The sequence below is a fragment of the Callithrix jacchus genome, chromosome 9 (assembly GCF_049354715.1).
Source record: "Callithrix jacchus isolate 240 chromosome 9, calJac240_pri, whole genome shotgun sequence".
NCBI lineage: Eukaryota > Metazoa > Chordata > Mammalia > Primates > Cebidae > Callithrix > Callithrix jacchus.
Window position 1 is genome coordinate 66879433 of NC_133510.1, and position 14883 is coordinate 66894315.

At 45.3% G+C, this 14883-nt stretch overlaps 1 long non-coding RNA gene across 1 annotated transcript; it reads left to right on the plus strand.

Moving 5' to 3' along the window:
- The first annotated feature begins 6878 nt into the window (after positions 1 to 6878).
- LOC128928567 (uncharacterized) lies at positions 6879 to 14638 on the plus strand. The gene is made up of 4 exons (XR_008473844.2): positions 6879 to 7113; positions 7697 to 7914; positions 8168 to 8517; positions 10572 to 14638. It is a non-coding gene; the product is annotated as an uncharacterized LOC128928567 (long non-coding RNA).
- Positions 14639 to 14883: the final 245 nt, after the last annotated feature.

The following is a 14883-nucleotide window of genomic DNA, read 5'->3' on the forward strand; positions in this document are numbered from 1 at the left end:
AGTGGCTCAAGCCTGTAATCCCAGCACTTTGGGAGGCTGAGGCACGTGGATCACGAGGTCAAGAGATCGAGACCATCCTGGTCAACATGGTGAAACCCGTCTCTACTAAAAATACAAAAAATTAACTGGGCATGGTGGTGCGTGCCTGTAATCCCAGCTACTCAGGAGGCTGAGGCAGGAGAATTGCCTTAACCCAGGAGGCGGAGGTTGCGGTGAGCCGAGATCACGCCATTGCACTCCAGCCTGGGTAACAAGAGCGAAACTCTGTCTCAAAAAAAAAAAAAAAAAAAAAAGAGGCAATGACGACAGCTCCCTCATAGGGTTGCTGGGAGGGTTACACACTGAAATCAATGATAAATGCTTATCCTGCAGGACCTGCGCCATCATAAGCCAGCAGTACCGTAGGCTACATTATTATTATTATTGTAAGTTATAGACAGCATTTTGGGTCCAGGGAAGGCCTCACAGATGTGATAACTTCATATCCAGGCACTGGCAGATATGTGGGATTAATTAAGGAGTAATAACAATTCTGCATGAACTCTTTCAGAAGATAGAAGAAGAAACACCTTCCATCTTGTTTTATAAGGCCAGCATTACCTGGATACTAAGGTCAGACAAAGATAGTTTAAAGGAAGATGCTAAAGATGGAAGATCCCTCATGGATAAATATATTAAAAATTTATTAGCCAGATATGAGCAAATTCAATCTAGAAATACACAAAAATGGTAATACCTCATGACCACACGAGGTTTACCCCAGAATTAAAAAGCTTGCTCAACATTCAAGGAATCAATGTATTCACCCTATTGACATATTATAGAAGAAAAAACATGACTATATCAACAGATACAAAACACTGGGCAAAACTCCACACCCTTCATGGTAAAAACAAACAAACAAACAAACAAACAGCAAACTCTAACAAACTAGGAGTAGAAGGGAACTTGTTCAGCCTGATGAAGGGCATCTCTGAAAACCCAAGGCTAACATACTTAATGGTGAAAGTCGATGCTTTCCCCATAAGCATTGCTTGGGAACAAGCAAGAGTATTTGCTGTCACTACTCCTATTCAGCATCATACTGAGATTCCTGAATAGTGCAATAATGCAAGAAAAATAAATAAAATCATACAGATAGGAAGAAAGAAATCAAACTGATTTGTTAATCTATGATGTGATTGTGTAGGTAGGAAATCTGAAGTTATCTTATTAGTCAATAGAGTTCTATATTGAGAAAATCTTGATTTACATAGATAAATGGATGCAAATGGTAACAATATTTGTAACTAATGAGTCTTGAAATATCTGATTACTTTCTACTGAAAGAGATGGCAGGGGAAGCTGTAGTTCAAGGTGCAGAAAGATGAGGTAATTTAATACATTGTTGGACTCCAGTAAATTCAAATTTACTACAGATCACATTTGAACGTGCATGCTGTTTATTTTAAAGTCAATTTTAACAAGGATTAATTTATGAATGATAAAATGCATTGTATTACATTTTAAGTGTATAGCTTAATATTTTAAAACAAATGTATACATCCTTATAACCACTACCACAATACCTTATAGAGGATTTCCACCACTGCAATGAGTTACCCTATGCCCCTAGGCAACTTTCCATCTCCTTGTTGATACCATTGACTGATTTTGCCTGTTCTAGGGTTTCTTAGGGTTGCTCTACCTCCACTCCAACACGGGGTATGGCCAGTCTGTTTTAGTCTACAGGGCGTGCATATTGTCTCATTGTAGTTTCGATAGCGTTTTTCTGATGACTTGTGATGTATGGTGTCCTTTTTGGCGTTTATTGGGCATTTGTACATCTTTTAGGAAAGGTCTGTTTAAATCTTGTGAAGGTTTTTATTTGGCGGTTTGAAATATTATTATTTAGTTGTACGAGTTCTTTATACACTCTGGATAACAGTCATTTTTCAGGAATGTATTGTGAATATTTTCACTTAGTGTGTGGATTTTCTTGTTATTTTCTTGATGGCATTTTACAAGCAGCAGAAGTTTCTAATGTTGATCAATTCTAATCAATCAAATTTTATTTATAGTTTGGACTTTTTATGTCCCAAGAAATCTTTGCTTACCTAATGTTCACAAACATTTCCTCCTATAATACAAATTTTATTCTAGAATAAGTTTTATAGTTCTAGAGTTTACATTGTCTGTACCCCATTTTAACTGGTCATTGAGGTATGGTCTGAGGGCCAAAGTTCATTCTATTCCCTGAAGTAAATATCCAGTTGTTTGGGCCCCAGCTGTTCAAAGACTATTGTTTACTTGTGGAACGACCTTGGCAACTTTGTCAAATATCAAATGGAGATATACATGTGGGTCTGTTTTTGGATTCTTTATTCTGTCGATTGGTTAATGTATCTGTGAAACACTTCTAACATACTGTATTGGTTTGGTAGCTTGAATAAGTCTTGAAATAATGTAGTATAATTCCTCCGATTTTCTTCTTTTAAAAAATTATTTGGGATACAATTTTTAAATTTGAATATAAACTTTAGTATCAGCTTGTAAGTTTTTATCAAGAAATACTGCTGGCTTTTAATGGAAATGGTGTTGAATCTATAGGTCAGTTTGGGGTGAATTGACATTTTAAGTATCTTGAGTCTTTCAATCTATAAATAGTACCTCTCTCCATTGCTTTAGGGCTTCTTTAACTTTTCTCATCAGTGTGTTACAGTTTTCCATGTATATTTTGTTAAATTTACCTCTAAGAATTTCATGTTCTCATGCTATCGTAAGTGGTATTTTAAAATTTTAATTTGCTATGTGTTTGTTGCTCATATATAGAATCACAATTTTAAAAACTGGCCTTGTTTCTTGTGAGCATGCAAAATTCATTTGTCACTTTTACTAGTTATATTGTAGATTCCTTAGGATTTTATATGTACATAATTATGTTGTCTGTGAATGAAGATGATTTTGACTTCTCTTTCCCCAACTGTTTGCTATTGTTTTCCTCCCCTCGTTGCTCTGGCTAGGATCTTCAGTGCAATGTTGAATGGATCAGCAAGAGTTGCCATCCTTCCCTTTTCCCTAATCTTGGAGGGAAACATTTATTTTTCTTCACCATTGTCTGTGATATTAAATGGTTTTTAAAATTGGTTTGCTTGTTTAGATGAGCAATTCGGGAAGTTTCCTATACTCCTAGTTCACTGGGTGTTTTATCTTAAGTGAACACTGATATTTTTCAAATATTTTCAACATTCCGATGACCATATAACTTTTCTCCTTCATTCTGTTAATACAGTGAACTACACTGATTAATTTTAGAGTGTTGAATTAATCTTGTATTCCTGGAATCAACTCCATTTGGTCATACTATATTATCCTTTTTTTTTTTTTTTTTTTTGAGACAGAGTCTCCCTCTGTTACCATGCTGGAGTACAGTGGTGTGATCTTGGCTGACTGCACCCTCCACCTCTCAGGTTCAAGCAATTCTCCTGCCTCAGCCTTCCGAGTAGCTGGGGCTACAAATGTGCACTACTATGCCCAGCTAATTTTTGTATTTTTAGTAGAAACAGGGTTTCACCATGTTGGCCAGGATGGTCTCGATCTCTTGACCTTGTGATCTGCCTGCCTTGGCCTCCCAAATGTTATCTTTTTTATATGTTGCTAGATTCAATTGCCATTTTGTTGAAGATGTTTGTATCTGTCTGGAGGAAGGAAGGTCTTTGTCTAATATTCACGAATGCATCTACAGGCTGGCAGTACCCCTGAGACAAGAGAGAGTGAAAAGGTATGAAGAGAATTAACTTTTACCCTGCGCCCTTATACTGTATCCTATTGTTTGAGGTTTTGCACAAAGCATGTATTTCTTTTATAATAACTACAAAGATTCATTTTTTCCAAGTAGCCATCGTGGCAGAGCATTAGAAGCTACTGCAGGTTTCTGTTCAGGGTCTGAGGAAAATGAAGCCAGCAGACCACTGAAACAGCTGGGGCAGAAGTGTGCACAGGAGAGCGTTCCAGGATGCACAGCAAGGCTGGGAGCAGAGAGAGGGCTTGGGGACCCCTAATAGCAGGGTCTTGCTTTGCCTATTTAGCCTGGAAATTTCCTAAGAGATAGAAGAACATTTTCTTAAATTCATGACCTTGACAGAGGTTGATCTGGGGTCAAACAGGTACAGGGTGTTCAAGAAAGATTATCAGAAAATTTTAAGAAGGTGATGTCTTTCGCTAGAATCCCAGACTTGCCTGAAAAGGAGGAGGAAAAAGAATAGTGGAGATTGTACAGTTATGTTCTGTCTCGGCCTGGGCACCCACCCTCCTGCTGTCACTTTTGTCACAGTTAATCTCTTTGACCTTGGCCTGTCCTCTTGCCCTGTTCCCACTCTTCCCCTTCTGGTTTTCTGTGACTCCCACTAAGACCTTCTCTTTCTCAAATCTCTCCTGTGAGGCTAGTGAGGCTCCCATCTCATCTCTGTTAAGACTGCCCTCTCCTTGCTTCCTCTCCTCCCCTGAAACCTGCTCAAAGTTCACTACCCCCAAGCTGGGGTCCCAATTCATGTCTCCTCAGCATTTATGGATCCAACTCCAAATTTCTGTGTTGAGCTCTTGAATCAGCTGGTCTTGGTTCAAATTCTGTTTCTACTTCTTAACCAGTTGCGTCATTTGGGCAAAGCGCTTAATCTTTTAAACCTTAGTTTCCAGTTCTAAAAAAATGAAGATAATCACAGCGGCTGCCTCATAGTGCTGTTGTCAGGATTAAAGGACATTGTCTTTGTAAAGCACTTACCGCAGCTGGGAAATAATAAATCAGGCAATACGTGATCCACGTGCTGTTGCTGATGCTGCTGCTGGGAAAAGATGTGGACTTAAACATTTATCTTTGTAAACTTTCAGTGGCAAAAGCTAACATTTATTTCCATCCCTCTGAACAGTACAAGGTCAGGGGTCATTATCACTCTGTTTAACAGATAACAAAGCTGAAGCTGAAAAGTCCACAGTCTTAAAATCAGGAAATGGTAGAGCTGGCATTGGAAGCCACAGCTGTGGATCTTGCATTTCACTTAATTTCCACCATATACCCTACTCTGTGTTTCTCCTTGGCCTGATTCTGTTCCCAGTGGCTGGGTTAGGGGTATTCAGACAATGGGTGGGACCACCTGGCAGGACCCAGCTGAGCAGGGAAGGTACAGGATCGCAGCGTGGGAAGACACCTCTGCTTCTCGCCTGGGTCCAGAGAAGGAGACCAACCGAGAGAGGTCGTTGGGCCCTGCCAGGCACATGTGTCATCTCACAGGTGACTTAACAGTTGTGCGGGCTCAGGAGAAAGAAGAGAAGTAGGGGCCCAAGACAAGAGTAGTCCGCATTTCTCTGGCCTGGATAAGAGGTATACAGAGAAGCCTGAGCCCAGAATATTCTCTCAGGCAGTTGGCTAAATAATTACAGAATGACCAAAAGAAGGACCCAATGTTCTCGACCTGCTTGAATGTTGAATTTTTTTTTAATTTCCATAGGATTTTGAGGAACAGGTGGTATTTGGTTACACGAATACATTCTTCAGTGGTGATTTGTGACATTTTGGTGCGCCCATCACCCAAGCAGTATACACTGAACCTGATTTGTAGTCCTTTATCCCCTGCCCCCTTCCCATTCTTTTCCCCCGGTTCCTCAAAGTCCACTGTGTCATTCTCATGCCTTTGCATCCTCATAGCTTAGCTCCCACTTATGAGTAAGAACACAGGATGCTTGGTTTTTCATTCCTGAGTTACTTCATGTAGAATAATAGCCTCCAATCCCATCCAGGTTGCTGCAAATGTTGTTAATTCATTCCTTTTATGGCTCAGTAGGATTCCATCCTATATGTACACACCACAGTTTCTAAAAGAAGGGGCACTTCACCTCCCAGCAGAGGAATCTGAAGCCTTATGGGACTTGATTGCTTCTGTTGTAAAAATTATACATGCTCATTATTTTAATCTTTGAAAAATAGAGAGAGAAAAAATTTAAAACTCCACTGCTACATAAAACAACTACCGTTAACACTTTGATGTATTTCCTTTTTGTACATGCTTTTCTGAAGTATTTAGCCTCAGTCAGTTAAAAAAATTCTCTGCTCATCCTATATCTCCCAGTCTTGTCCTAGGCCTTCTTTTCTGTGCCTAGGATCTATTGGTCATACCGATTATTTGATTTTCAGGTTTCCTTTTTCCACTTAACATTAAAACGAATTTTTTGATTTGCATAGGCCCAGGATGTTTGTTAGCTATGTGATATTTCACTGGTGGACACAGTTCATTCCCAATCCCTTTTTGGACACTCGTTTTGGAAAAACATATACAGTATACTGTGTATATTTTTGGTCGGGAGGCAGAAGTAACTATCACCAGCTGTAGAGAATTCCATTGAGTATCTCTCTCTAAATCAGTTTCCGTTCCAGACAGTAGTTTCTAATTCATCAGTGTCTCTGTCCTAAAGCTTTAGGAAGATGTATCTCTGGTTTTCATATCACTCTGGCAGAAACTGAAAGTGTTGAAATACCAACAATCTCGGAAAACTCCCTATCCGAGAGCTTTTGGGCATGATCATACATGCTTCATATTGCCTAGGTCAGCAGATAGTTGATAGGTAGATCACAGTAAGAAAACCCTGCTAGCCAAGCAACAGTTACGAGACAGACTGTTCCCAAGGAGATGACTGCATTTATTTTCTTGTCACTTTTAGCATCAGGGGAGCCAAATCCATGAATGTGTGTTTGGCCCACTGCCAGCCCCAGGAGCGGTAGAAGGTGAGACCTCAGCATTCTGGCAGAGAAACATGAAGACACCTTCCCACCTCTCTGTGTCACTCACTGCCTTGGAGTCATAATGAGCAGGCAGGGCTATGCTTTGAGGTGTCAGAGCACAGGCTTTGGCAGTGGCTGGGCCATGCTGCCAGCAAGGTGGCAGAGAGGGGCAGCACAGCCTTGGCAGAGGCTGCCACTCTTATGGCACCAGCACAGAGGGGCATGAGGCCAAGTCTTCTGCCAAGGCTGTGCTAGACAGGCAGTTACAGCAGCAGGAGTCTCAGCCCTGTAGGGGAGAAAGAGCATCTCCACCATTGTAGCTGGAGGCTGGGACCCCAGAGGCAGACAGAGGCACTATCGAGGTGGACATTTTGGGATGGGACACCTCAGCAGGGAGGGCTTTGGTCTTGACAGTGGTTTTGGGGAGCATGGGTCTATAGGTTCTGTGGTCTGCCCTGGAGGCATCCTGGAGGTTGTAATAAACCAAAGCTTGTTGGAGTCTCTGGATGTGATGATTGACCCTGAGGTCCAGGAGGTAAAGCAGTAGGAGCAGGAGCACATCAGGAAACTCAACAAGTCAGAAAGCCAGAGGTGGATAACTCGAGGGACCTTCGGAAAAGCCCTGTCTGTCGTGATGGAAATGTAGCTGGTGGCTATGGTATTGCACAGTGTGGGTCCAGATTCTCTGAAGCCAATCACTTTAGTCCTAATCTCTAGAAACTGGCCCTGGTGAAAGGTGCACACTTTGTTTTTCATGTTCTCCAAGCCTTCCCAGGAGACTGTGTCTGAGCCTCAGCAAGTAATAGGGTTAAACTACATCTGTCAAAGTCTGTGGGAATTAACGCCATGACAGAATCACTTGTGACTCTTGCCAGGCCAACAGGGACATCTGAAGTCCACTATGGCTGCCCTCTGGGGCTGAGCCTTTCACCTTCCTATTTCCAGGTACAGTTCCTGGAGGAGCAGAACCAGGTGCTGCAAACCAAGTGGGAGCTGCTGTGGCAGCTGGATGTCAGCTCCTGGTGCACCACCAGCCCGGAGCTTATCTTCAAGGACTACATCAGCAACCTCGGGAGGAAGGTGGCCCAGGTCATGGTAGAAAAAACCAGGCAGCAAGTAGAGCTCAAGGACACTCAAGACTCAGTGGAAAAATACAAGAGGAAGTGAGTGAGCCTGGGGATTCTGGGACAGCTGGTATTCACTCCCAGATCTTGGTCTGAAAGAAGTACAATGGCAGAGAATTAGCCTCTCCTGCCAGGAATCTTTGGGATTGCTTTCTGTTTGTTTACTTCTTGTGACTCTATTTCTTGTGGATGTGCATTCAGGGGTATAAGAAATCCAGGGAAGAGGGACTATCTGCAGACATAACAGTCTTCTGTTTTTTTTTTTGAGACAAAGTGTCACTCTATCCCCCAGGCTGGAATAAGGTAGCACGATCCTGGCTCACTGCAACCTCCGCCTCCTGGATTCAAGCAATTCTCATGCCTCAGCCTCCTGAGTAGCAGAGATTACAAGCTCCTGCCACCACGCCCAGCTAATTTTTGTATTTTTAGTAGAGATGGGGTTTTACCATGTTGGTCATGCTGGTCTCGAACTCCTGACCTCAGGTGATCTGCCCGCCTCGGCCTCCCAAAGTGCTGAAATTATAGGCGTGAGCCATCGTGCCCAGCCAACGGTCTTCTTATCTACTACATCAGACCAGATATGAAGCAGAAATCAACAGCCGGGCAAATGCTGAGAATGACTTTGTTGTGGTGCTGAAGAAGGTGAGAGGCAGCTGGTCTTAATCCTAGTATCTTAATTCACTCTGCTCTGCCCTGGGCCTGGTTTCCTCAGCTGTAAATAATCCCTGGGCCCTGTTAACCTCACAGTCAGCAGTGGCCGAGGGCAAGCCTGTGAGAAACAGTGAGAATGAAGGCCTTTCCTTTTATTCTGGATTGAAGTCCTGTTTTTTCCGGATATCTCTGTAGAAGCCCACTCTGCTGGTTTTGAGATGGGAACTGACCTTCCCTCTGTGCTTGCCCTGTCTGTGCTACCCTCCCTCTGGCGTCCTGATGGTGCAGGTAGAAGTCTCCCAGCCCAACCCGAAGGGGCTCATTGCCTCCTTTCTCCCAGTATGTCGACAGCACTTGCTTGGTCCAGGTTAACGCCAGTGCTAAGGCGGATGCCCTGCAGCAGGAGGTTTAATTCTTCCAAGCCTTCTATTTGCCATAAGTTTGGAGTCCAAGCTCCCCGGGGGCCCTGGGATGCTTGGAGAACTGAGGAAGAAGGAGAAGGCTTGATGTGGCTCTGAGAGCCCCCAAAAGCGGGAGACTGAGTGTTTCCTGAGGAGTAATCCTTGCCCTGCTGCATAGGTGCTGGCCTGGGTGCAGCAGACCATCAGTGACACTAGCGTGGGACCCTCCATGGGCAGCAGCCAGCACCTGGACCTGGCAGCATCCTCTCTGAGGTCGAGGTGCAGTGAGAGAGGAGATTACTTGAAGGTGCGAGGCTGGGGCCAAGGCCAAGGCGCTGTACCAGACCAAAGTGAGGACTGAGAGAAGTGTTCCGCACTGGGTCATGCCCAGGGAAGTTGAAGGACCCCTCCCTCCACTAACAGGGGTTTGTGAAGCAGGCTCACTGGCCAGTGGTTACTACCTTGTCTGAGTCCAGCGAGACAGACCACACTCATACCCAACAAGTTACGGGAAAAAGGTTTTTTTACTTCCAGACAGCAAGGAACAACAGAAACCCAGGATTCAAGTTGAGCGGGTCCCCAAGCCTTAGAAAAGCTGTCCAGAGTGGAGGGAGTCATGTACCCGACTTGCACCACAGCTGAGAAACCCTGAAAAGCAGCCTGTCCAGAGCCTTATGCCCCAGGGGAATGTGATGCACTGGGCTAAAGCATTAAAGGACACTGTTTCCAGGGGAAAGCAGAACAGGCCCCAGCTGCTCTGGCCTGCACCCCTTTATCTCAGCATGGTGCATTTCTAGAACATCCTGCAGTTATTCCTGAGAACTACAAGTGAAAGAGCAGGGAGGGCCGGGTCAGTCCAAGGTCACCCAGAGAAATACCCTGTGTGCAGGCTTGACATCCTCCATTTTCCCCGTGTCTGGAAGATCGCCTGACTGCATACGTCTGATGAAAGGCTTCAGCTAGACCACTGGAAGTTATGAGGGCCCCTGTTTCCTGGGGTTTTGCTGGTCCTGGATCAGGGGAGCCATCTCAACTCTGCAGGCTCAGGTGCTCTGAGAAACACTGAGTGGCCCCCACACCAGTGCAGTCAGCTCCTCATTCCACACATCGTGGTGGCCAGTATTGCAACTCAGGCTGGCTTCCTTCTCCCTCCACTGGCTCCCCACTGCCTTCCCACCTCCACAGGGCAAGGAAGCCCATCTCTGGGAAGCCTGACGTTCCTAATACTCACCTGAGTAGAAAATGATTTAAGGTGGTTCTTTGGTAGAAATAATACTTCTAGGTCCACACATAAAATAGTGGGTGTCTTCCTCTCACTGAATCCACAGTGGATTGTTTATGTTACTGTCTCTTTCTTCAAGATCTGACTGGGACAGACCATTCTGTGTTATTGTTTAGGAAAAGGCTGGGTGATCTTTGGTAGTTACATAAGTGTGTTACATAGGAATGTTTTGTTTTCACAGCTAGACCATGTATTCCTAGCAGACAGGAATGTATCTCCTCTGTATGTTGCTTTTGGCCACAGTGAGCAGCCTGGGCAGGACATACAAGTCCTGGCTGACCAAAGCTTAGAGATCTGGGGTTAGGAGCCCTGCTTTTGCTCTTTCTGTGACACGTTTTCACTCTTGCTTCTCCCAATTCCAGTACCAGGAGCTCCAGGTCACTGCCAGGAGGAAGGGTGAGAACCTCAAAACCGTTAAGATGGAGGTCAATGAGCTGAACTAAGCCATCCAGAGACTTCAGGCGGAAATCACCAACCTCAGGAAACAGATGGGACCCCAACTCGACAGTGGTAGCCTTTGGAGGGGAGAGAGTGGGATTAAGATAGATTTTTTTCCTACTTGTCTATATTCTCAGGTTTTCCACAATAAATGGTGGTTATGAGGATGGAGAAGAGACAGGCACAGGTGGGTGTGGGAAGGTACCCGGTCTCCTGTGCTCCAGTCACTGCCTGCTGTTGGCCCTCGGCACAGTGCTGCCCTGCTAGACACCATCCTGGAGGCAGAGAAGATGGGCAGGATGCCATCTTCTCAGGGATGCCTAGGACAAGTGGGCTGAGTGGAGGCTGGACAGCTGCTCTGTAAGTATCAGGAGCTGGTGAGCATCAAGCTGGCCCTGGAGGGCCAGGCATGCAGGTAGGTCACCCAGAGGGGACAGGACAGGCAAGGGTCCTCACTGCACTCAGCCATGGTAGGCACTCTCTGTCAGCCCTCCCATCTGCATGATGGGCAATTAATTAACTCATTCACTCCTGAAATGCTGCTCAGGCTTCATTCAGCAGTGCTGTCTGGTCAGGGCCTTTGTCCCAGGTGCACATGATGAGCACTGATCCTGGCCCTGTGTGCTGCACTCCTTAACTCTCTGGAATTTCCCTCACTTGAACAAGAGGGAGAAGGGTGAGGATTTCCCTGCTGTTGTGAAAGGCTGGGAGAAAAGGTATAGTTTTCCTTGGTTTCACCTGCTCCAGGCATGGGTGCATTGGTCCTGGGCTGGGTAAGGGTAGAGGGGATGGAGGCTGAGGTTCTGGGAGAGTGTGAGTGCTTGTGCAAGTCTAGGAACAGTGGCCGTGCGCCGAGAACCAGCTCGGTCGGGAGACTCCCACCCAGGTGGGCTGAAGGTATTGAAGGGCAGACACCCAGATAGCCAACAGAGTGATCCATCTGGGAACCAACAGCCTGAGAGCCTGCAGGGCTGACAGCTCTCCAGGACTGAAGGCCCCCAGCAGAGATTCATCCACACATTAATTACTCTTTGACAGGTTATTCTTATTAATACACAGGTGCTCTACATATACACAGAACTCAGGAATGTATCAGGTAGGCAGCTGTTACCTGCCTACCACTACTTACAGACTAAAAGTAACTTCCACCGAGGGAGCCATGGGGGCAGTGTCCCATAAAGGAATGGTGGCCAGGGCCACCGACACCCAAAGGCCCACTGAGAGGGGTTTCCTGTGGGGCCTGGCATTTGGATGCATACGGAAGAAAAGGAAAAGAATTTGTTTTGACCCAAAAGTCCATCTCCAAACTGCCTTCAGTTCTGTGTAAGAAGGATATTCAGGGATGCAGAAGGGGTGTTGGGGTGCACAGAACTGTCTCTCCACAGCTGTGGTGTCAAGCACTGTCTCAGCTCCTGGGCAGCTGCGTCTGGTTTCTGCTCAGGGGACAGAGCCTTCCTGAGAGGGAGCACCATCCCCCGAGGATCTAGTGCAGCATCTGGGTCCATGTCCAGGGCTGTGAGGTCCTCAGGGGCTGGCTAGAGCTTCTGAGGATCAGACCTCAAGCTAGGAATCCTGGACACGCTGGTCCTGGCTTCAGAGGTGAGGAGTCCAGTTCAGTGAGAGTCCAGGGCTCCAGCTCAGGCCACAGAAGCCTGTGGGTCTCCCTCCCAGAGACTAAGCCTAATCTTCTGGCCCTGCTCTCTCCTGGCATCTGTCTGCCTGAGTATGCATACCTGCTCTGGCTCTGCCCCACCTTTTGGCCTTCTTTGGCAGTTTGGAGATGGACTTTTGGGTCAAAGCAAATTCTTTTCCTTTTCTCCCATATGCATCCAAACGCCAGGCCCCACAGGAAACCCCCTCTCAGTGGGCCTTTGGGTGTCGGTCACCTTCTCCCTTTCCTCTCCCGGCAGCCTCGTCGTGCGCTTAGCCCACACTGTCTCCTTCTACCGTGCAGAAGCCAGAGCTCCTCCCCTGTCTCCGGTCCTGAAGCAAGGGCGTGCATAAACACCTTTTGAAACATGATTCCTATCACTTCTCGGTTATCCACTTTAGTGGATGTCAGCCATGGCACTGATAACCTGCAACCATGTTCAGCAAGAAGTTGTTTTTACTTCATTTTGCAGGGCCCCATATGACCTATTCTGGGGCAGAGGGACTCTCTGCTTTCCATGGATTCATAGACCATGGGTGGCCATCAAAGGGAGGAGGAGTGAGGAAGATCTACGGGGACAGGGAGGGTGAAGGTGTGCCAGCCTGGCCCCACCCCATTTCCCGAGAAAGCCAGTGGATTATACACCTGGAGGGCAACCTGAGTGTGGGCTGGGTTCAGGTGTCTCCCCATCTGCCGGGATGAAGATAAAAACAGCAGAAGCAAATCCATCACAGAGGCCATACTTTGGCAGAGTCTAGTTTGAAATAACATCCAGTGCGACCTGCTGGGCTACGAGGGGTATGACTAGAGCCTTGGAACCCTCCAGTTTATGAAGGAGATCTTGCATCCTGTGTTTTGTTGTAAAGGGTTGCCCACTCCCACCTTACCCTCCCTCCCACACTTTTCCAGTAAATTTCAAGGGGAATTCATTCTGTTTGGAAACTTTTAAAATAATCACTAATCAGATCAGTTCTGAGTATTGTTCACTAACCCCAAATTGCCACTCTGCAAGGCACACATGTGCACACATGCACACATACACACACACATACATGCACATATGTTCATTCTCTGTTCTATCCTCGTTCAGCTATCTGTGCTCACAGGAGGGAACACTGGAAGGGGTGTTTTACCTGTTTGGTTTTGGAAGGTGGGCACAAAGGACCCTTGTTTCCTCTCTCTATTATGAAAGCTCAGCTTCCATTTTTACAGCAATAACTTTAGGTCTTGAGCCTTGCTTGGCAGCCAAGCTGGTGTTATTATTGGCTAATTTCGGGGTAATAGTGTTGCTAACATTATTGGTAAGAGGATTATTATCAGGTGACTAAATGGCCAGAGGCTGTGGAGTGGGAAAAGCAGCCTGGGGGCTCAGGTCATGAGGGCAGCTCTCCTGTTTTGTCTCCTGCTTTGCTCCTGCTTTGCTCGGGAGGCGGTTTCCAGTCCACACTGCACTCAAGAGTCCAGACTGTTGTATTGGAAGGCAGGTCTCATCAGTTCCCTGTTGTGAGCTCTGTTTTGAGCAGCAAGGGGAGGAAGATAGCCAGGGATAATGGGGCACAGGTCCTGCCTTCGAGCCACTCCTATGCTTCTGAAGAGGCAGCATGCATTCATTCAACAACCATGTATGTGCCAGATTCTATTCCCAACACTAATACAAGAGGGTGACCAAGACCTCTGTCTACTGGGAAGCAGGTAAGTGAATGTGCTGAGTATAGTGAGACAGATGCTGTCTTGGGAAGAGCATCTCAGGAACAAGAGACCCAGATTAGGAGAAGGGAGACTTCCTTGATAAGGAGCCCTCAAAGCTGAAACCTGAAACCTGCAGGATGTATTTAGAGGTATATTGTTTAGTTAATAAGTGTTTGGATAGATCCCATTGTCTTTCCTTTGTTTATATTCAGTTTTATTTATTTTGGTTACAGAACATACTCTGTATGGTGTAAGTTATTTTCCACTTGTTAAGGTTGATTTTATATCCCAGAATGTGGCCTATCTGGGTGAATGTCCTGTGGGCACTTGAGCAGAATATTTATTCTGCTTTTATTAGGTGGAATGTCTTGTAAATATCAACTGACCCTGCTGGTTGATGGTACTGTTGAGCTCTCTCACACCCTTGGTAGTAGTCTCGCCAACTGTTCTGCTGACTGAGAAAGGAATGCTGGAGTCCCTAACTGCAATTGTGCATTTGTCTATGGAGTGTTTTAGTTCCATCAGTCTTTCATCTACATATTTGCAACTCTTTTGTTTGGGTTATAAACATTAGGAATGTCTTCTTACCAGGTCACTATTCTTCTTATGAAGAATTGGTCTTAGTGAATTGGTCTTTTTAAATTATATAATCTCTCTCTCTGTCTCAATTTTCTTTTTTTCTTTTTGCTTTGAAGTATACTTTATCTGATGTTAACCTAGCCACTTACATTTGAGATGAGTTTTCTGTAGATAGCATATAGTTGGTTCATGTTTTAAAATACACTCTGTTAATCTCTTTTAATTGGCATATTGAGACCATTTATATTTAATATAACTCTTGATATACAAGGGTTTAAGCTGCCATTTAAATTTTTGTTTTCTAATTGTTCTCTTTT